Genomic DNA, 22,355 nt, shown 5'->3' on the forward strand with positions numbered 1-22,355 from the left:
CCTGCACCTACTAGACCTTATTAGGCAAAAAACAGGCCTTGCGGGCTCAGGGAGGGGTTTCTGGAGCTGCTCAGAACCCTTGTGCTGGAGTTGCTTCTCTAACAGAATGAAAATCCAGTGGAGCGCCGCCCGGTGGCTCATGCCTATAATCCCAGCACTTTGGGAGGCCCAGGCGGGTGGATCACCTGAGGTCAGGAGTTCGAGACCAGCCTGGTTAACATGATGAAACTCCGTCTCCACTACAAATACACAAATTAGCCGGGCGTGGTGGCACGCTCCTGTGATCCCAGCTACTCAGGAACCTGAGGCAGGAGAATCGCTTGAACCCAGAAGGCAGAGGTTGCGGTGAGCAGAGATCACGCCACTGCACTCCAGCCTGGGCACAAAGTCTTTAAAAAATAAAATAAAATAAAATCCAGTGTTGAAGGCAAGGCCGCCAGTTCCTCTGCTCCACCCTGCATTTCTCCAGGCCAGTCGCCCTGCTGGCCTCCCACAGTCCTGCTGACAAGGCGTCTCTGGTGATTCATGCCTTCAAGGGTGACGCTGCCAGGGCAGCTCATATGCAAAGCCCATGCAAAGCCCAGCCACAGCCAGGCAAGGGTGGGGAGGCCACAGGCACCAGAGCAGCTGGGCTATGTTTGGTTTTTTATTTTTTATTTTTCTATGTGACATTTAAAAATAACTTTTGCAAAAGTAACCCATTTTCCTTGTTGAAACTCAAGCGAAGAAAGGAAAAGCACAAATGAGAAAAAAAAAAATCCCTTCATTTCTCCACCCAGTTAAACTCTGTCCATACTTTGGTAAGGGAAGCCGGGTTTTGTCTTTTTAAAATTTGTGATGTAGGCCGGGCACGGTGGCTCACGCGTATAGTCCCAGCACTTTGGGAGGCCGCGGCAGGTGGATTACCTGAGGTCAGGAGTTCGAGACCAGGCTGAACAACAAGGTGAAACCCTGTCTCTACTAAAAATACAAACATTAGCCAGGAGTGGTGGCAGGTACCTGTAGTCCCAGCTACTCGGAAGGCTAAGGCAGAAGAATTGCTTGAACCCGGGAGGCAGAGGTTGCAGTGAGCTAAATTGCACCACTGCACTCCAGCCTGGGCGACAGAGCAAGGCTCTGTCTCAACAAAAAGAAAAAAAAATTGTAATGTAAGGCATGCTTGTTGTACATTTTTTAAAATGTTCAATCAAAAGAATAAGATAAAAAAAAAAAAAGAAAAAAAGTCAAATCACAGGCATAAAGTTAAAAGGGAAATTCTTTCCCTCACCACAGCCCTTCTTCACAACCGAATACCATAGCTCAGAAGTAACCACTGTGAAGAGTACCAGTTTGGGCTGGGTGCAGTGGCTCACACCTGTGATCCCAACACTTTGGGAGGCTGAGGCCGGCAGATCACCTGAGGCCACTGAGGTCAGGAGTTCCAGACCAGACTGGCCAACATGGCAAAACCCCATCTCTATTAAAACTACAAAAATTAGTTGGGCATGGTGGTATCCACTTGTAGTTCTGGCTTCTTAGGAGGCTGAGGCAGGAGAATCGCTTGAATCCAGGAGGCGGAGGGTACAGTGAGCCGAGATCGTGCCACTGACCTCCAGCCTGGATGACAGAGTCAGACTGTCTCAAAAAAAAAAAAAGAAAAGAAAAGAAAAAGAAAAAAAGCTGGGCACGGTGGCTCACACCTGTAATCCTAGCACTTTGGGAGGCTAAGGCAGTTGATCAGTTGAGGTCAGGAGTTCGAGACCAGCCTGACCAACATGGTGAAACCCCTGTCTCTACTACAATACAAAAATTAGCCGGGCATAGTGGCAGATGCCTGTAATCTCAGCTACTTGGGAGGCTGAGGCAGGAGAATTGTTTGAACCCTGGAGGCGGAGGTTGCAGTGAGCTGAGACCGCACCACTGCACTCCAGCCTGGGCAACAAGAGTGAAACTCCATCTTAAGAAAGAAAGGAAGGAAGGAAGGAAGGAAAGAAGGAGGGAGGGAGGGAGAGAGGGAGGACCAGTTTGAATGTATCCTTTCAGATCTTTTCCTGTGCAAATATATAGGTGAATGAAAACTCGAAGCCCTGATGTGTCCCACCCTCATCCTGGGCTTGGCTTTGCACAGGGTAAGAGAGGAACATGCTATCTAAAAGAAGAGTGGGAGCTGAGTGTGGTGGCTCAGGCCTGTAATCCCCAGCATTTTGGGAGGCTGAGCCAGGTAGATTACCTGAGGCAGGAGTTTGAGACCAGCCTGGCCAACATGGTGAAACCCCGTCTCTACTAAAAATACAAAAAATTAGCTGGGTGTGGTGGCAGGTGTCTGTAATCCCAGCTACTTGGGAGGCTGAGGCAGGAGAATTGCTCGAACCTGGGAGACAGAGGTTGCAGTGAACCGAGATCGCGCCACTGCACTCCAGCCTGGGTGACAGAGCAAGACTCTGTCTCAAAACAAATACACAAATAAATTAATTTAATTAAATAAATACAAGAAGAGTGGTGTCTTCTCACTTCCTCAAGTCTTTCTGTAGCTACAGGTGGGCCATCCAGATGGCTCTGTGTTGGGCATTTCTCATATCCAGTAGGCCCAGGACCTCTGAGCCTAGGAGGTGAAACACACAACCCAAGCCCACTGTGCGCAGGGAATTTGGGCAGTTAACACTTTGGAAACCAGAGCCTTCCTATGGTGCCTGCGGCCAGTGCAGCTCTTCAGCCCCGCCCTGAGCCGATGGGAGAATTATACCTGTCTTGTTGCAGTTAGGAACAGCCACGTGACTGTGACTGTAAGAGCCGGAGCTCTATCACCATGGTGAGGTAGAAACACCATAACACCATGAGTCTGTCTTTTCTTTTTTGTGTGTGTGACAGCTTTATTGCTGTTATAATTGCTGATATAATTCACACACTCTTTTTTTTTTTTTTCTTTTTGAGATGGAGTCTCTCTGTCACCCAGGCTGGAGTGCAGTGGTGTGACCTTCGGAGTAGCTGGGATTTCAGGCACACGCCACCACACCTGGCTAATTTTCGTATTTTTAGTAGAGATGGAGTTTCACCATGTTGTCGCCAGGAGTTGGAGATCAGCCTGGCTTCAAGTGATCCGCCCGCCTTGGCCCCTCAAAGTGCTGGGATTACAGGCATAAGCCACCACCTGGCCTACTGCATTTTAATTATGCATTCCTCAGTCGTTTGATTGTTTTCACGTTTTGCCTGTTATGAATAATATTCCTATGAACATTCGTGTGTAAGTTTTTGTGTGGACATGTGTTTTCATTTCTGCTAGGATTTGAATTGCTGGGTTATATGGTAACTTCATGTTTAATTTTTTTAAGAATTGCCAAACTGCTTGCCATTCCCACCAGCAGTGTATGAGAGTTCTAGTTTCACTACACCCTTGCCAACACTTGCTATTATCTGAGATTTTGATTATAGTCATGCTAGTGGGTAGTGGGTGTGTTTTGATTTGCTTTCTTTGGTCACCCACGCTGGAGTGCAGTGGTGCAGTCATAGCTCACTGCAGCCTCCAGCTCCTGGGCTCAAGCAATCCTCCTACCTCAGCCTGTCGAGTAGCTGGGACTACAGGCACACACCACTGAACCTGGCTAATTTTTCTATTTTTTTTTTTGAGATAAGGGTCTTGTTATGTTGCTTTTGCTGATCTGGAGCGCTTGGGCTCAAACAATCATCCCACCTCGGCCTCCCAAAGTGCTAGGATCACGGGCATGAGCCACAGTGCCTGGCCTTGCATTTTCTTAGTGGCTAATGACGTTGAGCACCTTTTCATGTCCTTATTGGTCATTTGTATATCTTTGGAGAAATATCTATTCCAATCTTTGGCCCATTTTTAAATTGGGGTATTTATCTTTTTATTATTGAGTTGTAACAGTTCTTTATATATTCTAGCTGCAAATCCCTTATCAGATATGATTTGCATTTTTTTTTCCCCATTCTCTAGTTGTCTTTTCACTTTCTTTTTTGTTTGTGGTTGGTTTTTGTTTTTTGAGACAAGGTCTTACTTTGTCCCTCAGGCTAGAGTGTAGAGGCGGGATCTTGGCTCACTGCAACCTCTGCCTCCCAGGTCCAAGTGTTCTTCCCACCTCAGCCTCCTGAGTAGCTGGGACCATAGAGGCAAGCCACCACATCCGACTCATTTTTGTATTTTTTATAAAGATGATTCTTCACTATTCTGCCCAGGCTGGTCTTGAATTCCTGAGCTCCAGCAATCCGCCCGCCTCAGCCTCCCAAAGTACTGTGATTACTGGCATGAGCCACTGCGCCTGGCCTTTTTCATTTATTTATTTAATTTTTAGAGACAGGGTCTCACTCTGTTGCCCAGACTGAAGTACAGTGGCATGATCATAGCTCACTGCAGTTTCAAACTATTGGGCCCAAGGGATCCTCCTGCCTCAGCCTCCTGAGTATCTGGGACTACAGGCATCCACCGCCACACCTGGGTTTTTTTTTGTTTTTTTTTTTTTTTAGTGTTTTATTTTAAAGACAGGGGTCTCGCTATGTTGCTGAGGCTGGTTTTGAACTCCTGACCCCATTGATCCTCCTGCCTTGGCCTCCCAAAGCTCTGACATTACCTGTGTGAGCCACCTTGCCCGGCTTTGAGTAATTTTATTTTACCACAGTAGACATCTCCTTGAAGGCAAGCGTTTCCCCCAATTCTTAGCACCGTATTTGGCACACAATAGGAGCTTAATAAATATTTGCCATAAGAATGAATGCTCAGAAACTCCACTATTACATCCTATCTGCTCAACGACTCCCTGGAAAAGAGAGGTTTTTTTTTTATGGTTACTAAAAAAGGCCCAGATTAGTATTTCATTGGCCTAACTTGGATCACGTGCTCATCCCTGAACCAATAAATGGGGCAGAAGGGATGAAATATGCTAATTGGCCAGCTCTGGCCACGTGTCCATTTTTGGAGCCAGGGGAGTGGGGAGGGCTATTTTCCTGAATTGAGAATAGGGTGAACTGGTTCCCTGAAGACTAACCAAGACGCTAATGCAAAGCAGGACACTCCTGCTGGTCAGGCAAAAATGACAGAGGCTCAGAGAAGTAAAATAACTTGCCCAAGGGCCATAGAGCTTTAAGCAGTAGCGTCTTTTTTTTTTTTTTCAATCTTGCTTTGGGCTTGGACAGACTAGTTCAGCATCTTTGATCTTCCCTTCCTGCCTGACCGCCCCAGGATCAGAATTCTAGGTGCAATTTTGTCTTTTGCCAAAAGCTGTAGTTTACTCTCTTGGGGGTTTATAAATAAGGAAAAAAAAAAAAAAGTTCTTTGAAGAGCCTGAACTTTGAAATCAGAGAAGTCTGGATTTTAGTGCTGGCTCTGCCTTTTCTAACTGCCTCACCTGGCGCATGTTATTATCTCTTTAAGTCTCAGTTTTGTTCTTTTTTTGTTTGTTTGTTTGTGTGTTTGTTTTGCGACGGAGTCTCACTCTTTCACCCAGGCTGGAGTACAACGGCACGATCTCGGCTCACTGCAACTTCTGCCTCCAGGGTTCAAGCGATTCTCGTGCCTCAGCCTCCAGAGTAGCTGGGACTACAGGCGCGCCCGGCTACTTTTTTTGTATTTTTAGTAAAGACGGGGTTTCACCACGTTGGCCAAGCTGGTCTCGAACTCCTGACCTCAAGAGATCTGTCGGCCCCGGCCTCCCAAAGTGCTGGGAAGATGGAATTAGGAAAAATCCCTCAATAAATGTCACTCACTGTTACTACTTTTATATCTAGAATGTGTGGAATTTCTAAAATTTCACTAACGAAGTATCTAGAAGGACCTAATATCAAAGTGTTCACAGCAGTTATTAGTTTTAATTCGTTTTCTTCTTTATACCGTATCCACTCTACCACTCATGCCACAGGTATTAAGCATCTGTGTGCCACCCAGGCCCTGTGTCAAGAGTTAGGAATAACTAGAGGAGATACTAATTTTAAAACTACACAAATAATTGCAATCGTCATACATGCCTGTTTTTACAAAGCAGAATCAGGAAAAATAAAGTATTTCCGATAAAACATATTTTAAGGTTATGTACAGAGATGTATACAAACAAGCGATGGGCTTGGATCACTAGTGATTTTGGAAAGGACAGGAATACAGGAACTAAGCGAGGAGCTGGCGAGATAGGCGGGAGAGGACGGAAGTTGGGCACTCCCTTGAATTGCTCCCTCGCTGCCGGATGCTAGGCCAGCCTTGAGCAGGAGAACCAGACACTGTGTACTCAGCAGGGGGAGTCAGGACTTAGCGCTAACCATTGCACCTGGGGCTAGGAGCCAGCGCCGGAGCCAGGAGGCCCGCTCGGCGGCTGCAGACGCTGTGACGGCCACCTGGGGGCGGCCACGTGAGCGCCACGCCGTGCGCCCGCCAGGCCAGCCCCGCCCCTGCCCGCCTGCTTCTGCTCAACCTAGCCCAGCCCTAGCTCCAGCCCCAGCTCCCCTCCTGCCCGGATCGAGCGACCGCACTCCCGGCCCTGCAGCCACCCGAGTCCCGCTCGCTGTAGCCTGCACGCGAGTCCCTGGCACGCGCCTCTCGCATCCCGGGATCGTCCTAGCGGCCCCCGCGCCCTTCCTGGGATCACTCCGGCGGCCCCGAGCCCCGGGATCGGTCCATCTGCCCCGCGTGGCCCCAGCTGCGTGCCCGGAGCGCCAGCCAGCGCGCCCCGCTCTCCGCTCCCCGGCACTCTCGGGGGGCCCGCCCGCCCTGCACCCTGGAGCTCCGGGCCGCGAGCCTCTGCCAACTCCTCTGGATCCTTGCGGCCGTGAGCAGCGGCTGCCGCGCCTGTCTGCCGGAGGGAGGTAGGTGTGGACGGCGGCCGCCAAGGCTGTGGGGGGCTGGGAGCCGGCGCTACAGGCGTCTGGAGCGTGCTGGGTCTGGGCTTGGGAATGGGGCCGGAGAAGGCATGGAAGGAGAGTGTGGGGGCACTTCTCCTCTGGTTGTTAAACTCTCTGGGGCTCAGTGCTTGCTTTGGTGAAATGGGGAAGTTGTGCGGATTAACGGCGATGTGGATATGGAAAGCAATTGGCAAGCAATGGGCGGTGATGTGGCTGCAAGTGACAGATAGTTTGGGGGCCTCTGCCCGAGACGCCCTCGGGGCCCCTAGGAGGGTGGGCGTATCGCTGCCTTCCTGTCCCCTGCAGGGCTCAGAGCCGCATCCCCCACCCTTTCCCCTGACCTAGAGGCCTGCGTCAGCCCGAATTCCCGGAACCTCCAGGACTGTGTAGACGCGCCCTTGCAGCATTGTTGGCTGCGAGAGTTCGCTTGTTGGCAGGCGCCTATGACTTGTGCGCCAAGGGGCTGAGCATTAATAAGCCGGTGGCCGCGCAGGGGTGGGGGCCTCCTGGGTAAGCCCCGGCCTAGATCCTAGATCCCCCGGCCTGGGGGATTTCGGGGAAACAGCCCAGCTGCTCCCTGAGTGTGACAGATGGGCCGCATGGGGAAGTGAGATCTGCCCAGAGGGACGGTCCTAGGGAGCCCGACCTCTGGGACCTCGGTGGTGGGCGCTTCTTCAGCCAGGAAAGCAGGAAACACTAGGGCTGGAGTCCTGGGTTGGAATTCTAGCTCATTTCTGCTCTCTGGCCCTCGGTTTTCTCATCGGTAAAATGGGTACAGTATTAGTATCTACCACTTGGTGTCCTTGGATAAAAGTAAATGAGTATGTATATGTCAGGTGCTTGAAACAGTGCCTGGCACACAGTGTGATAGTCTGTGGCCCCGGGAGACATCTGATGGCCGAGGGCCCTGTGGTCGAGGGCCCTGGACAGGCTGTGAAGTCGCAGGGAATTGAGTCACCTAGTCTATCCTAATGTTTTTACCGAGGAGGAAACCGAGGGTCAGAGTGATCCCCAGGCCCACAGAAGCTCCCTCAGAGGAAACCAGTCACATAAACAGATTCTAAAAAGCGAGATGGAGTAAATGGGAATACATAGCAAACAGGTGGGAGCTGAGAATGCCCACTGTGTGTGTAAAGGGGAGAGGGTGATGTTTAAGCTGAGCTGGGAAGAGGCAGGTTGGAAGGAAGGTAGAGTTCAGAGATGGCGTATGCAGGTGTCTTCCTTCTCTGTGGCCTCCACAGCACCCGATGTTCATTCCTTTGTTCAGCTATTAATTCAACAAATACAGTAAAACCTCTCAACGACATGAATTTCAGTGTAACATGGCTGGGATTGGCGTCCGCCCTCCTCTGAGCCCCGTTTCTCAAAGAAGTGGGTGCGGTCCGAAGTTCTTACCCTCTGCAGGGAATGGGGAGGCCAGAAGTCAGAACTGAGATGATCACAGTTTACACATATTGGTGTACATTTTAAGAGCTACCGGTTTTTTGGGCGAGGGGCGTGGTGGCTCAGGCCTGTAATCTCAGTACTTTGGGAGACTGAGGCGGGTGGATCACTTGAGGTCAGGAGTTTGAGACCAGCCTGGCCAACATAGGGAGCCACCATTTCTATTAAAAATACAAAAATTAGCTGGGCATGTAGGCATGAGCCTGTAATCCCAGCTACTTGGGAGGCTGAGGCAGGAGAATCGAGAATCCTTTGAACCCAGGAGGCATAGGTTGCAGTGAGCTGAGATGGCACCACTGTACTCCAGCCTGGGCAGCAAAGCGAGACTCTGTCTCAAAAAATAAGATCCGGCTGGGCGCAGTGGCTCAAGCCTGTAATCCCAGCACTTTGGGAGGCCGAGACGGGCGGATCACGAGGTCAGGAGATCGAGACCATCCTGGCTAACCCGGTGAAACCCCGTCTCTACTAAAAAATACAAAAAACTAGCCGGGCGAGGTGGCGGGCGCCTGTAGTCCCAGCTACTCGGGAGGCTGAGGCAGGAGAATGGCATAAACCCGGGAGGCGGAGCTTGCAGTGAGCTGAGATCTGGCCACTGCACTCCAGCCTGGGCGACAGAGCGAGACTCCGTCTCAAAAAAAAAAAAAAAAAAAAAAATCACCATTTTTTTTCCTTGTGCTTTTTGTAACTGTACAGTACTTTTTGGCTGATTAAGGATATATCACTGGCTGGGTGCGGTGGCTCCTGCCTGTAATCCCAGCCACTCTGGGAGGCCGAGGCCAGAGGATTGCTTGAGCCCAGAAGTTCAAGACCAGCCTGGCTGACAGGGTGAAACCCGGTCTCTATTTAAAATTTAAAAAAAAATCGCTGATTTGCTTTTAAAACATTTTACTGTATTATGTGGCAGAGAGAGCTATGGGTCACCAGTATCCATGTTCTCATCCTCCTGGGGCGCTCCCTGGATGAATTTTCCCAGGCTCCCTTACCATTCAGTAGGGCCACAAGGCTGAGTTTTCGCTGATGAAACGTGTGTCCGGTTCAAGCCTCGACCCTAAAAACCTCTCACTCTTTCCTCATTTGTTGGACAAGTCAAGGGGACTTTGAAGGCCTAGAGGAGGGCAGAGCCTCAAGCCAGAGGGAGCATTTTTTGTTTTTTGTTTCTGAGATGGAATCTTGCTTTGTCACCCAGGCTGGAGTGCAGTAGTGCGATCTCAGCTCACTACAACCTCTGCCTCCCAGGTTCAGGTGATTCTCCTGCCTCAGCCTCCTGAGTCTGAGCTGGGACTACAGGTGCATGCCACCATGCCCAGCTGATTTTTGTATTTTTAGTAGAGACGGGATTTCACTGTGTTGGCCAGGCTGGTCTCAAACTCCTGACCTCCCGTGATCCACCCGCCTCTTTCCAGTGCTGGGATTACAGGCGTGAGCCACCGCGCCCACCCGGGAAGCCCGGGAAGGGTGTCTTTAGGGTTGTTACCTTGTGTGGGAAAGTCCCCAAAGCAGTCTCGTTCCGTCTTTGGCGGGGTTGGTTTCTGGTTGCCGGGACTCTGGGAGCTGTGCAAAGAAAGCCAAGGGTGAACAGCAGAAGCTTGGACTTGTTCAAGCTCATTCTCCAGGATTCACTATTTCTGGTCCAGTTCTTACACCTGAAGCAGAACAACTGAATGATCAGGGCTATAGCCGAAGTAATAGCAGCTGGTTGAACTAATTTAAAAGAATCAAAGTGTTTTTTGTTGAGGAAGATTGGGTCTGCTGACCTAAAAGCTGCAGGTCATTACCCCAATGAACTGAGAAGGCTCCTAGAAGGTTTTTAGAGTGATGACCTTGTCTACACCTGGGATGAAGGCGGCCTGGGCCTTAAAGTGTTGCTGGATTAAATGCTTGCAGCCAAGGCTGATGAGCACAAGCAAGGAGGCTTCTTTTTTGTTGTTGTTTTGAGACAGGGTCTTGCTCTGTCACACAGGCTGGGGTGCAGTGGCACGGTCACAGCTCACTGCAGCCTGGAATTCCTCGGCTCAAGTGATCCTCCTGCCTCAGCCTCCCAAGTAGCTGGGACTACAGACATGAGCTACCACCATGCCTGGCTAACTTTTAATTTTAGTGTAGAGATGGGGTCTCACTCTGTTGCCCAAGCTGGGCTTGAACTCTGGGCTCAAGCAATTCTTCTGCCTCAGCCTCCCAAAGTGTTAGGATCACAGGCATGAGCCGTGCCCAAATGTAAGAAGGCTTCACACAAAGGAAGGAATGAGTCACTAACATGCTGATGATAAAGCAGAAGATAACAGTCCCCCCCACAACCCCCAAAGTCCCAGGGCTGTGGGACTCCAAGAGAAGCGTTTCAAATGGCTGCAGAGTCAGAGGGTGGGTGGCGTTCTGTTCTCCAGCTGTGAAGCTTTCGAGATCTAGCAAGGACTAGCAAGCCAGAGGAAGCACCCGGAATTAGATGGCTAAACTGAAGAAAATTGCCCTAGGCCAGTGTTCCTCTAACTTCAGTGCATACCAGCATCCCCAGGAGGACTTGCTTACACTTCGATTGCTGGACCCATCCCCAGAGTTTAATTTAGTAGGTCTGTAGTGAGGCTTGAGAATTTGCATTTCCAGCAAGTTGCCAGGTGAGGCTGCTGCAGTGGCTGCTGCGGCAGCTGGTCCCATACTTTTAGAAGCGCTGGTTAAGGAAGTGATGACTGCGTTGAAAGCCCTGGATTCAGCCCGCACCAGCTTCAAACCCAACTCTAGTCATGTGATTTGCGGTAATTCACATAACCTCTCTGTTCCTTAGTTTTCTCATCTGTAGAGTGAAGCTAAGAGCAACTACCTCCTGGGGTTCAGGGGAGGCTTCCTGGAGGAGATGGCATCTAAGCTGAGACCTGAGGGATGAGCAGACAAGTTGGCCAGGGGATGGATAGGGAGGACAGGCTGGGGTGTGTACCAGACAGAAGGCATAGCATGTTCAGAGCCCAAGGAGGAAGGAGCACATGCCTTCTAGGGAGCTGAGAGGAGTTATGTAGCAAGTGCTTTGTAAGTGATACTGAAATGCTACCAATCTGTTCTGGGCAGGATTGCAGTGGAGAGGAAGCCAACCAGGGTATGGAAAATGGGTTGCTGGATGGGCTGAGACATAGTACAAGTTATTTGTGCTCTTTTTCACTGGCCAGAATGCAGTCACATGACCTTACCTAGCTGCAAGGGATGCTGGGAAACGTAGTCCCTGGCCTGGCAGGGAAGAAAGGATTCCTGGAGGAAAGCCAGCTCTCTGTGCCACTGTGGTTTTCAGGTCCCCTCTCTCACTTCTTCTCCACCTTGCTCACTTTGCTCTGCTCTGTTGGGTGAATGAATTTTACAGATGAAGAAGCTGAGGTTCAGAGAGGTTAAGTAATTTCCCCAGCATTCCTCAGCTGATTGTGACAGGGCCAGGAATTGAATTCATCCCAAAGGCCTTGTTTGGCTAGATCTGGTTTTGGTGCTTTTCAGATCCTCCATGAGCCAGTCTTTCCCACTACAGCCTCAGCCATGTCATTGGACTAAGTAACCCCTATGTGGTTACAACACAGTAGTTTTTTTGTTTTTTTGTTTTTTTGCGGAGGTCTGGGGGCAGGGGGATAGAGTCTTGCCCTGCTGCCCAGGCTAGAGTGCAGTGACACAGTCTTGGCTCACTGCAACCTCTGCCTCCTTGGTTCAAGTGATTCTCTAGCTTCAGCCTCCTAAGTAGCTGGGACTATACAGGTCGTGCGCCACCACGCCTGGCTAATTTTTTAACTTTTGGTAGAGATGGGGTTTCGCCATGTTGCTCAGGCTGGTCTCGAACTCCTTGCCTCAAGCGATCTACCTGCCTCGGCCTCCCAAAGTGCTGGGATTACAGGGGTCAACCACCGTGCCCAGCCACAACACAAAAGTCCTTCTGTTTCTCCATTATATCAGCAGGAAACTGCCAGCTTTTCTTCACTTACTCGTTCATTCATGCAGCACGCACTTGTGCATTTATGGTGTGTACCAGGCATTGTGCTTTGGGCTGGGAGCTGCAGAGGAACAAGACACGGTCCCTTTTGTTCAAGACACTCACGTGGTCTGGCCACCGAGAGGGCTGGGCACACAGAGTCCATGTGAGAAGTGAGACGTGCTGTGTCCCTGAGCTCACCCACCAGGAGTACAGAGTGTACCGTGGACACGCAGAGGGTGCCCAGCAAGTGGTTAAACATTACAATTCAAGCTCCCTTGTGCATTTTGCTAATCAAAGCTATAATTATGATATTTTGTGTTTCATATTCCGAAATGCAGTTTTCAGATTCCTGAAACAATAAAATAGCCCTTGCATGATGACAGTTTTCTATGCAGAAAACACAGTGTACTGCAATGATATTTTTACGAGCCTTTAGCAGAGCAAATGATGGCGTATCTCTGGCTTCTGCAGCAGGTTGCTGTTTACGTCGGTTAAGTTGATTTCTCTCTCTTTTTTTTTTTTTTTTTTTGAGACAGAGTCTTGCTCTGTCACCCAGGCTGGAGTACAGTGGCACGATTTCGGCTCACTGCAACCTCCGCCTCCCAGGTCCAAGCGATTCTTCTGCCTTGGCCTCCTAAGTAGCTGGGATTACAGGTGCGCACCACCACACCCAGCTAGTTTTTGTATTTTTAGTAGAGGTGGGGTTTTCACCATGTTGGTCAGGTCTCAAACTCCTGACCTCGTGATCCACCCGTCTCGGCCTCCCGAAGTGCTGGGATTACAGGCGTGAGCTACCGCACCCGACCTTGTCTGTGTCTTTATGGTATGTGGGGGAGATTTGTTTTTAAAGGGAAAAGGGGAAGAGAGGGTTGGGGAGGGCTCCTTAAAATTATACCAGAGGCCGGACACAGTGGCTCACGCCTGTAATTCCAACACTTTGGGAGGCTGAGGCTAGAAGATCACTTGAGCTCAGGAGCGGCAAGACACCATCTCTACAAAAAAAAATTTTAAAATAACTCAGGCATGGTGGCACATGCCCGTAGTCCCAGCTACTCGGGAGGCTGAGGCGGGAGGATCCCTTGAGCCCAGGAATTCGAGGATGCAGTGAGCTATGATTATGCCAATGCACTCCAGCCTGGACGAGAGAGCAAGACACCCACCCAGTCTTTTAAAAAAGAAAAAAAAAGAGCCCAGGCACGGTGGCTTACGCCTGTAATCCCAGCACTTTGGGAGGCTGAGATGGGCGGATCACCTGAGGTCAGGAGTTCAAGATCAGCCGGCACGCACCTGTAATCCCAGCTACTCAGGGGGCTGAGGCACAAGAATCACTTGAACCCGGGAGGTGGAGGTTGCAGTGAGCCAAGATTTAGCCACTGCGCTCCAACCTGGGCGATAGAGTGAGACTCCATCTCAAAAAACAAAAGAAAGAAATTCCACCAGATTCATTCTAGAGCTGGGTTTCTCAGCCTCAGCACTGACATGGAGCCAGATCTTCTTCATTGTAGGGTACTGTTCTATTTATTTTAGGATGTTTAGCAGCATCCCTGGCCTCTATCCACTAGATGCTAGTTGCACCCCTAGAGTTGCAACAACCAGAAATGTCTCTAGACGTTGCCAAATGTCCCTTGAGGGAGCAAAATTGCCCAAGGTTGAGAGCCGCTGTTCAGGACTTTGTTTCCGATTGCTGCTGTAACAAATTGCTGCAATTACTTAGCGGCTTTAAAACAACAAACTTATTATCTTATAGTTCCTGGAGATCAGAAGTTCTGAAATCTAGGAGTCAGCATCGTTGTGTTCCTTCTGGAGGCCCCAGGAGAAAATCGGTTTCTTTGTCTTGTCCAGATTCTAGGGGCTGTCCTCATTCCTTGGGCTCCTGGCCCCTCTCTCCATCTCTGAAGCCAGCAGTGTGGCAACTTCACACCTTTCTGTCTTTGGTCACATCTCTTCCTCTAACTCTGACCCTTCTACCTCCTTTTTCTTTTTTGGAGATGGAGTCTTGCTCTGTCACCCAGACTGGAGTACAGTGGAGTGATCTCGGCTCACTGCAAGCTCTGCCTCCCGGGTTCACACCCTTCTCCTGCCTCAGCCTCCTGAGTTCTGGGACCACAGGCGCACGCTGCCATGCCTGGCTAATTTTTTTGTATTCTTAGTAGAGACGGGGTTTCACCGTGTTAACCAGGATGGTTTCGATCTCCTGACCTGGTGATCCGCTCGCCTCGCCCTCTCAAAGTGCTGGCATTACAGGCGTGAGCCACCGCGCCTGGCCTTCTCTACCTCCTTTTTATAAGGATCCTTGTGATTACACTGGGCTCACAGGATAATCCACGACTGTCTCCCATCTTAAGATCCTTAATCACATCTGCCAAGTCCCTTTGGCCATATAAGGTAACATATTCACAGGTTCCAGGGATTAGGATGTAGACATCTTAGGGGAACCGTTTTTCTGCCTGCCACATAGACAGTTTGGCCTCAGGGTATAATGAAATTTGCTTATGGAGGGCTTGTAGGGAGCGAAGTGATTTAGGGAGCCGGAGACTGGGGGATTATTGGGGCATAACAGCAGCTAGTACTTTTGAGAGTCAAGTCTATCCCAGACACCATGTGCCTAATCTCATTGTATCCTCAGAGCAACTGCTGCAGGGGTACTGTTTAGCTGACTCCTGTTTACAGAGGAGGCAACTATCCAAGGAAGGCTTTCTGGAGGCCAGGTGCAGTAGCTCATGCATGTAATCAACTTTGGGAGGTCAAGGCAGGAGGATCACTTGGGGCCAGGAGTTCAGAGGCAAGAGGATCACTTGAGCTTGGGAGACTGAGGCTGCAATGAGCCATGATTGCACCACTGCACTCCAGCCTGGGTTACAGAGTGAGACCCTGTCTCAAAAAAAAAAAAAAAAAAAAAAAAAGAGACCAGAGACCAGCCTGGGCAATGTAGGGAGATGCTCATCTCTACAAAAATAAAATAACATAATTAGCCAGATGTGGGTGGTATGCACCTGTAGTCCCAGGTACTCTGGAGGCTGAGGTGGGAGGATCACTTGAGCCCAGGAGTTGGAGGCTGCAGTGAGCTATGATTGCACCACTGCACTGCAGCCTGGCCAACAGAGCCAGACTCTCTTTCTCTCAACGACGACGACAACAACAACAACAACAACAACAATAATACAACAAACCCAAAAGAGACAAACAAGAAAGGCTCTCTGGAGGAGGTCAAAATTTGAGCTGCATCTTGAAGAGATTAAAGGGTTTTGCTAGTGAGTGGGAAAGGGATTCCAGGCAGAGGTGTTACTGGTGGAGGGTGTCCATGTTCTTGGCGTTTTAAACAAACAATTGGACAAAACACACGAACAAAGGAAGGAAAGAATAAAGCAATGAAAGCAAATATTTACGGAAAACAAAAGTACACTCCACAGGGTGGGAGAGGGCTCAAGCAGGTGGCTTACAGAACTGCCTGGGGTTTAAACACCCTCTAGAGGTTTCCCGTTGGTTACTTGATGTATACCCTATGTAAATGAAACAGTGGCCTGGGATCAGTCTGATAGGTTGTGGAAAGCCACCAATCAGAGGCTGAAGTGAAGTTACAAATGAAGTCTCCCATACAAATGAAGACTTGGCCAGCACCAGCCTGATTGGTTGTGGGAAGGGACCAATCAGAGATAATTTCAGTTTTTCATCTGCCACGCAGAAAAGTTGGGGGTTGCAAAGGGAGTAGCCTCTGTTCCTTTTGTTACTTGGGCGTGGAAAATTGGGATTTTTCCTTTTGATTTAGTTTTAGGAGGTCAGCCTGAATCAGCCTCAGGTTCCCTGCCTCCAGACCCTATTCTCCTGCCTCAGAGGCACCTGCAGATAGATACAAGGGCAAGGAGGTGAGGAGAATTTGGTGGTGCCTGGAGATTGATTCTTAGACTTGGAAACTTGGGAAGCTGAGATGGCAGGGAGGAAAGGATGGATGGGCTTGATTCTGTAAATTGGTTCTTTCATTCTGATGTAAAGTGTACTATTTCTCTCAATAGTTTAAATAAATGTTTATGAGCACCCACTATATGCTAGGGGTACAGACATTAATAAGACACTGATGTGAACTCTTAGCATGATGCTTGACTTAATCACTCCTAATGCTGCACCCCAGTAAATAAACACTGAGCAGCCAGGTGCAGTGGCTCATGCCTGTAATCCCAGCACTTTGGGATGCTGAGGCAGGCGGATCACTTGAGGTCAGGAGTTCAAGACCAGCCTGACCAACATGGTGAAACCCCGTCTCTACTAAAAATACAAAAATTAGCCAGGCGTGGTGGCGGGTGGCTGTAATCCCAGCTACTCAGGAGGCTAAGGCAGAAGAATCACTTGAACCCGGGAGGCAGAGGTTGCAGTGAGCCGAGATCACACCACTGCACTCCAGCCTGGGTAACAGAGCGAGACTCCGTCTCAAAACAAAAGAAACACTAAACAGAAAGGTATTTGAGTTCATGTTGAGCACCGTGCACTGAAGGCAATACAAGGTATGGGGGGAGGGATGAAGACAGCAGTGCAGACCTTAGGATGTCACAGCCTGCCTGACAAGTCTGTTGTCTAGAACAGGGTCCCAGCTCCTAATGGTGGGACCCAGGATTCAAACCCTGGCCATGCGGCTGTAGAGCACAAGCTGTTAGCCACTGTATTGGGCTTTGGTTTTTGTTTCTTGTTTGAAGGAAACTGGGGACTCTAACTAGGGTTTAAAATATCTTCAGAACAAGCCAGGTGCAGCCCTCAACAGCCTAGCGCTGTGCAGTTCCGCTCCCTTAAGGTTGCCTTTTCAGGGATAGACTGTCACTTCTGGACCTAGCAGCTCCTGTCATTATTAAAGGAGAGTCCAGTGTAGCACCTGGTGTGCAGTCAGTCTTTCACATGCATTATTTGTCTTTCTTATTTCCATAGAAATTATGCCTTTTTGAGGTTGATAAGCAGATAAGAAGCTCTTCTGCTTTTTTTTTTTTTTTGAGACGGAATCTTGCTCTGTCACCCAGGCTGGAGTGCAGTGGTGTGATCTTGGCTCACCGCAAGCTCCACCTCCCAGGTTCACACCATTCTCCTGCCTCAGCCTCTCAAGTAGCTGGGACTACAGGCGCCCGCCACTACGCCTGGCTAATTTTTTGTATTTTTAGTAGATACGGGGTTTCACCATGTTAGCCAGGATGGTCTCGATCTGCTGACCTCGTGATCTGCCCGCCTCGACCTCCCAAAATGTTGGGATTACAGGCGTGAGCCTCCGCGCCCGGCCACTCTTCTGCTTTCTTAACACACATTCACAGCACAAAAGCCACACCGTCCCTTCTCTGAATTCGTGCTAAACTGTGAGAAACTCAGCTTCTTCTAGTTTGTGGAATAAGACAGTGTTCTTGGCATGGTATGTAAAGGAAGCAGACGGCTGGGCACTGTGACTCAGCCTGTAATCTCAACACTTTGGGAGGTTGAGGCGGGAGGATCACTTGAGACCAGGGGCTCGAGACCAGCCTAGGCAACAGAGCAAGACCCCGTCTGTAATAAATAAATAAAGGAACCAGAAGAAGACCTACTAGTGTAGGGATAGGGTGGGGAAGGGAAGTAGTAAGGGGAAGTAGAGCTAAAGTCTCATTTATCATACCTGGAAATCAGAAGATAGAATCAAAACAGATAAATTAAGAAATAATCAGGGCCGGGTGCGGTGGCTCATGCCTGTAATCCCCGCAGTTTGGGAGGCCAAGATGAGTGGATCCCTTGAGTCCAGGAGTTTGAGACCAGCTGGGCAACATAGTGAAATCCCATCTCAACAAAAATATACAAAAGTTAGCTGGGTATGGTGACGCGTGCCTGTGGTCCCAGCTACTCTGGCGGCTTATGTGGGAGGATCACTTGAGCCTGGGAAACAGAGGTTGCAGTGAGCCAAGATTGCACCACTGGACTCCAGCCTGGGTGACAGAGCGAGACCCTGTTTCCAAAAAAAAAAAGAATCAGAGAAGCATATTATTTAGTTATATATATACACACACACACACACACACACACACACACATACATATATATATATATAAATATAAGAGAGAGAGAGATAAAGGTAACACTGAGAATAGTTGGAAGTGGTTGCCTCTAGGGGTGGGAAGTAGGGCCGCCCATGCACAGTTGCAAAGGTTGTTCACTAGAGTTGAGCAGTACCCCACCTATATGATCATATACAGTGGCCCTAGTAAGAAAAAGGTGTTTAAAGTGTTTTTAAAATTATATATAAATAATATACAGTGGCCCAAAGCCTGGCTGGGTTTAGACACAGTCTCATTCTGTTGCCTAGACTGGAGTACAGTGGCACGATCTTGGCTCACTGCAGACTCTGCCTCCCAGCTTCAAACAATTCTCCCACCTCAGCTTCCCGAGGAGCTGGGATTACAGGCACGCGCCACCACGCCCTGCTAATTTTTGTATTTTTAGTAGAAACAGGGTTTCACCATGTTGGCCAGGCTGGTCTCGAACTCCCGACCTCAGGTGATCTGCCTGCTTTGGCCTTCCAAAGTGTTGAGATTACAGGAGTGAGCCACCATGCCTGGCTGGTTTGGGGCTTTTCATATTGCATGTGACAGAAAACCTATCTGTAACTAGCTAAATAGCCCTTTCCCCTACTGCCCCCCAAAAGGCGGGGTTTATTGTATCATGTGATTCAGAAATCTACGCGGGGCTTGGTAGTTTGGTTTCGGGAACATCTGGATTCCAGGTCTCAAATGACATCATCACTTCATTTTTCTCTTTCTCTGGTTCTGCCCTCCACCACACATCAGCTTTGTTCCGTGTTGGTCTCAGCCCCAGTCTCAAGTTCACATTCAGCATGAAAAGGCTGATCACCTCTTCCAGTCACTCAAGCAAAAAGCCCCAGGTTTGCCGCAATGGGCTAGAATAGTTTGACTCTGATCACATGACCACCTCTGAGCCAATCTCTGTGGCCAGGCACCCCAGTGGTTGGTTTAGGCCTGGATTTGTGACATACTCCTAAACACATGACTTGAGGGTAGGGCAGAGGCAGATCCTCACACAGAAGCTGGTGCATGATTCCAGGATTCCAGGTGGCTGATCAGTCACCTGTGTCCATTGTGGTTGTAGTCAAGGCTGTGTGGGTTGTGCTGGGCATATACTAGCGTGTGCATTGGCCAGCTTGGGGGGCCCTGCGTTGGCTTTGGGATGCTGGTTCCCAGGAGTGGCGGTGGGAAGATTCCACCCGCTTTCTACAGTAGGAAGGCAGGTCCTGGGGTGAGGGTGAGCCCCGGGGGGACCAGTGGCCACTGTGGCTTGACCCACAGGCCTTGACCTGAGCATTGCAGGCGTAGTTTCCTGCCCCTATAACTGCCAGATCGAGACTCAGTGAGACAGTGGTTTCCGTGGCCAGAGCCTGAAATAGTCTATTCCCGGAGGATTCCTGAAGAAGCTTGGCTTTGCTACGAGCCAGACGTCCGGGTCACAAGTCTGGCTGGGACCCAAGGCTCAGTCCCCTTTATTTACGATAATAAAAATTATGATAATAATAGCTGTTGAGTTCACGGGGTGAGTACAATTATGCATCCCCACCGAGGCTCAAGAGGTGAAGTCACATAGCCAGTTAGTGGCAGAGATGGGGCTTGAACTTGGTCTTCCTGACTCAGCTACCTTTCCATAGAAATAGGAACTGGAGGCCGGACACAGTGGCTCATTCCTTTAATCCCCAGCACTTTGGGAGGCCGAGGAGGGTGGATCACTTGAGGGCAGGAGTTCAAACAAAAAAATTTGAAAAAAAAGAAAAAGAAAAAAAAAGAAATGAGGACTGGGAGGAGAAGATGTGGATGCCTGAGTGAGGTAGAGAAAGAAAACTTTCAAGAGAATCCTGATGTCTTTCAGCTGGAGTCCTGTTCTCATCACAGGCGCAGATCCTTTCTTTGGGCCAAGGGAACCCCAGGTTAGATAGAGATCCCTAGGAGGCTGGGTACCTTGCCTGGTGTTAGAACAGGCCTCTGGGAACTGACTTAGGGGCTAAGGAAGGTTTCTTGCGTGTCTGGGGAAATCCAACATCCTCCAGGTACCCAGTCCTCATGTGCACATGTAAGAGTGTCTGCCAAGTTAGGCCTCTGGATTGAGGCCACAGTTTTCTCAGGTTGACCCTGCCCAGGCACCCATTTGTCATAAAGGATGTGACCTTTAGGTCAGGTGCAGTGGCTCACGCCTGTCATCCCAACACTTTAGGAGGCCAAGGCAGAAGGATTGCTTGAGGCCAGAAGTTCGAGACTAGCCTGGGCAACATAGTGAAACCGTGTCTCTACAGAGATAAAAAATTAGGTGGGCAAACCTGGGCGCAGTGGCTCACGCCTGTAATCCCAGCACTTTGGGAGGCTGAGGCAAGTGGATCACCTGAAGCCAGGAATTCGAGACCAGCCTGACCAACATGGTGAAACCCTGTCTCTACTAAAAATACAAAAAATTAGCTGGGCGTGGTGGCACATGCTTGTAATCCCAGCTACTCAGGAGGCTGAGGCAGGAGAATCACTTGAATCCGGGAGGCAGAGGTTGCAGTGAGCCAAGATAGTGCCATTGCACTCCAGCCTGGGCAACAAGAACGAAACTCCATCTCAAAAAAAAATAAAATAAAATTAGGTGGGCATAGTGACACACACCTGTAGTCCCAGCTACTCAGGAGGCTGAGGTAGGAGAATCACTTGAGCCCAGAGATCAAGGCTGCAATGAGCTATGATCGCACCATTGTACTCCAGCATGGGCAGCAGAGCAAGACCCTTTCTCAAAAAATAAAACTTTACAAAAAAGAAGATGTGATTTTTTTATGATATGGGAGAGGAGCTACTGTTACCAAATAAAATTAGCAAGTAGAAAGGAAAAAAGAAAATTACAGTAGATTATACAAGTTTAGGTATCAAAGTATAAAGATTGTGAGTCCAGGATTGTTATACTGTCCCATGGTATAAGAGACCCAGATTCTCTTTGTCTCATAGCTCTTCCAGCCTCAGCACATGGCCATCCACCTCATGGTCTAAGGTAGCTGCTTGAGCTCCGGCAGTCACATATGCATTTCAGCCAGCAGGTTGGAAGGCGAGCCAAGGGGCACATTCCCTTTGAGAACCCTTCCCTATAGTTGCACACAGTCCTTCTTATATCCCATTGGCGAAAACTTGTTCACACGGTTACATCTATCTGCAAAGGAGTCTGGGAAATGTATCCTGAGGGGCCATGTGACATGCTTAGCCAAAACCTGGTGGTTCTGTTATTAACAAAGAAAGAGTGAACAGCTATTGGGGGATAGTTGGCCACAGCTGCCTTAAGAGCAAATTTATGACAACTCAAAAGCCATAAAACAGATGACACTCACTTAGCTCTGGAGTGCATATCAAGTGCCTGCTGTGTACAAGGCTCTGTGCCAGGCAGGGTCACAGCTGCTTGTCTTCGTTTCCCAGGGCCGAGGAGAACGTCAGGTCTGTGGTGGGACATGGCCGAGGGCCGGGCTCCCCACACTGTAAGATGAGGGAGTCGGCTAGGTGAATTAATTGGGTAAGGAGCCAGGATTTACTCGCTAGTAGCCCAGATCCTGAATCTGAGCATGCTTTTTTTATTGTTTTTTGCTTATTTGAGATGAGGTCTTGCTCTATCGCCCAGGCAGTGGCACAATCTCAGTTACTGCAGCCTCTGCCTCCCCAAGTTCAAGTGATCCTCCCACCTCAGCCTCCTGAGTAGCTGGGACTATAGGCACACACCACCACACCCGGCTAATTTTTGTATTTTTTCGTAGAGACAGAGTTTTGCCATGTTGCCCAGGCTGGTCTCGAACTCCTGAGCTCAAGCGATCCGCCCACCTTGGCCTTCCAAAGTGCTGGAATTACAGGCATGAGCCATTGCGCCTGGCCCTGGATCTGAGCTTTTAACCACCAAATTACACTGTCTGGAGGTCTGCAGGTTGGCGCTGTGGTTCTGGACCTTCTCCTGGCACCATCTTGGCCCCCAGTGGCTGCTGAGTAGGCTGGGCCTGCTGGCAGCTCCTGGCACCACACCATGTTGGTCAGCAGGGATTCTGGCCAAGGGCTGACCAAGGCAGAGTAGGCGCTGGGGCTGGGAGCAGCTGACAGTGTGGAGAAGCCAGCCCAGGGCTCAGGGAAGATTTTGGTGACAAGCAGGATCAGGTGGCTCTGGCATT

The 22,355-nt window shown here is 49.6% G+C and overlaps 1 protein-coding gene across 7 annotated transcripts in view; it reads left to right on the plus strand.

The window, feature by feature from the left end:
• Window positions 1-6,376: 6,376 nt before the first annotated feature.
• EEF2K (eukaryotic elongation factor 2 kinase) overlaps window positions 6,377-22,355 on the plus strand; it is an 88,306-nt gene continuing 72,327 nt past the window's right edge. For all 7 annotated transcript variants that reach the window (XR_013411924.1, XR_013411923.1, XM_077986468.1 and 4 more), the window contains exon 1: window positions 6,377-6,780. The gene's annotated coding sequence lies outside the window, so the exon portion shown is untranslated. The remainder of the gene's footprint in view (window positions 6,781-22,355) is intronic.

Source organism: Macaca mulatta, chromosome 20 (assembly GCF_049350105.2).
Source record: "Macaca mulatta isolate MMU2019108-1 chromosome 20, T2T-MMU8v2.0, whole genome shotgun sequence".
Lineage (NCBI taxonomy): Eukaryota > Metazoa > Chordata > Mammalia > Primates > Cercopithecidae > Macaca > Macaca mulatta.